Below are 2,500 nucleotides of genomic sequence, written 5' to 3'. Positions count from 1 at the left end.
GTCGCCTAAACCTGCTCTGTAATTGTTATACGACTCGTTCAATTAGTGTAGTGTTGCCCACCCGCAACCCTCGCAATATAGTTCGCTACTCGCACTGCCCGCTCCCCTGTGTATCGCTTCATGTTAAACACCTTGCAAGTCTTGCTGACTTTCCACATGCTCCTGCTGTACACTGTAATGTGGATGGCAGCAGGACGTACATGCCGCCCCCCCCCCCCCCCACCCCTCCCCACGTCCCCACGTCCCCACCTTGCCCCCTGCCTTCGCAAGCTGGTTGGTGACAAGTTTGCATGTTCAATGCCCTTCGCATGCGACGTACGCAGGCTACGTTGTGGTGCGGCCTGTGTCAACTGTCCGCTGATGTCGTACGCGTGAACCACAATCTGTACTGCACATTCGTCCTTATGTACTGAATGATACATCGTGGCACATGTGTGACCGTACAACGACTGCGCCCAAAAACGGCGGACCATACAGTGCAAATATTGTGCACGCAGCTACGTGTCGTCTCCCTATGAGAGCTGGATTGCAGTGTGGTACGCCATAGAGACGTGTGGGAGGAACGGACGCCGTGGATGGCGATCAGCATGAGCTGTGTGTTGATGTATTCGGACCTAGTCGTCTCTCCTCAAACACCGTGATAGCATGGTGCACCGCGTTCCATATCTGCGACATGCTACAGAGGCCGGTTGACAGTCGTTCGAGCAATGGACATCGCATACGTACGGGGGCCACCTTCCACGTATTGTCTAGGCGTGCACATTTTGTTGCGTGTATGTGGGCAGACGTAGTGTGGCGTGACACCTGACACAGGCATGCAATAATCGTTGAAGTTGCTAATGGCGATGGACGCCTACGTTTTCTGGTGAAGTTACGCAAATGAAGAAATGGTAACCCGTTGTGGTGCGGTTGTTCTCGCTAGGGGTGAATCGGTGATGGCGACGATAGGTTGAGGTACTAACCGGTTGTTCCAGCGATACCCACCATGCCGATGAAACTGAACGGCATCTGGGTGTGAAGCGATACGCGGTGGTGGCTGGGTGGGACCGTCCCCGGCCGGTGAGGGGGCGCCTCCCGGCGTGCTGGCCGCGCGGTGCGTGGGCGCACGCGCTACAGCCGGCTGGTGGGGGCGGCCAGTGGCAGGCGCGCCGGCCGACGGACGCGGCAGGCGTCGCAGCTGCGCGCCGGCGCACCCTGCGCGCGGCGCCGTGCGGCCAAAGTAGGTCCTCGCGGGCCCGGTGCGAAGCGCGGTGGACATCTTCAGTGTGCTGGTCCGATTGAGGACTGTGTGCGTTGAGGATGCGCCGCCGCCCGGCGCTCGGCGCCGCGACGCCGTCTGCTGCTCGGTCGCCCCAGCGGTTCTCGCTGGTGGTTTGTATCGCAGCTGTGCGGATGTGTTGGCGCGTGCGCTGTGCTGGGAGAGTTCGCTTCGGCACCCAAGTGGGGCTTTTGTCCTTCTGTGGCGCTGGCGTTGGAGCTGCCGGTCACCGTAGGTGGCGCGTGTTGTCTCCCGCCGGCAATGCCACGACAGCACGCTCCCGGGCCTCTGTCGGCAGCGGCAAGCTCAGTTGGGAGCACGGGTGGTCGCACCGAAAGCGTCTACTCGCCTAACTCCGGGCGATTGCGCCTCTCTCGAACCCGACCAAGTACTTGGGACGGCGCTGCGCGCCGCCGGGACCTGAGAGGGTTTCGAGGTGTATTGTGCAGGGGAGCTCAGCCTCCTCCTGTTTGCAGAATGATTGAGCGGACGCTTGCGTGTTCGCGCGGGCCCCCGGGACACACTCCCGGGCGGCCGGCTGCTCAGCTCTAGTTGGCGCAGCTCCCTGGTTGATCCTGCCAGTAGTCATATGCTTGTCTCAAAGATTAAGCCATGCATGTCTCAGTACAAGCCGCATTAAGGTGAAACCGCGAATGGCTCATTAAATCAGTTATGGTTCCTTAGATCGTACCCACGTTACTTGGATAACTGTGGTAATTCTAGAGCTAATACATGCAAACAGAGTCCCGACCAGAGATGGAAGGGACGCTTTTATTAGATCAAAACCAATCGGTCGGCTCGTCCGGTCCGTTTGCCTTGGTGACTCTGAATAACTTTGGGCTGATCGCACGGTCCTCGTACCGGCGACGCATCTTTCAAATGTCTGCCTTATCAACTGTCGATGGTAGGTTCTGCGCCTACCATGGTTGTAACGGGTAACGGGGAATCAGGGTTCGATTCCGGAGAGGGAGCCTGAGAAACGGCTACCACATCCAAGGAAGGCAGCAGGCGCGCAAATTACCCACTCCCGGCACGGGGAGGTAGTGACGAAAAATAACGATACGGGACTCATCCGAGGCCCCGTAATCGGAATGAGTACACTTTAAATCCTTTAACGAGTATCTATTGGAGGGCAAGTCTGGTGCCAGCAGCCGCGGTAATTCCAGCTCCAATAGCGTATATTAAAGTTGTTGCGGTTAAAAAGCTCGTAGTTGGATTTGTGTCCCACGCTGTTGGTTCACC

The 2,500-nt window shown here is 58.0% G+C and overlaps 1 non-coding gene across 1 annotated transcript in view; it reads left to right on the top strand.

Moving 5' to 3' along the window:
- Nucleotides 1-1,820: 1,820 nt before the first annotated feature.
- LOC124745440 overlaps nucleotides 1,821-2,500 on the top strand; it is a 1,909-nt gene continuing 1,229 nt past the window's right edge. Inside the window, exon 1 of the ribosomal RNA XR_007011009.1 lies at nucleotides 1,821-2,500. This exon is cut by the window's right edge and continues 1,229 nt beyond it. This is a non-coding gene — a ribosomal RNA (small subunit ribosomal RNA).

Source organism: Schistocerca piceifrons, unplaced genomic scaffold (genome assembly GCF_021461385.2).
Source record: "Schistocerca piceifrons isolate TAMUIC-IGC-003096 unplaced genomic scaffold, iqSchPice1.1 HiC_scaffold_319, whole genome shotgun sequence".
NCBI lineage: Eukaryota > Metazoa > Arthropoda > Insecta > Orthoptera > Acrididae > Schistocerca > Schistocerca piceifrons.
Note: the sequence above shows the minus strand (reverse complement) of the source record. Positions and strands in the feature narration are given on the sequence as shown.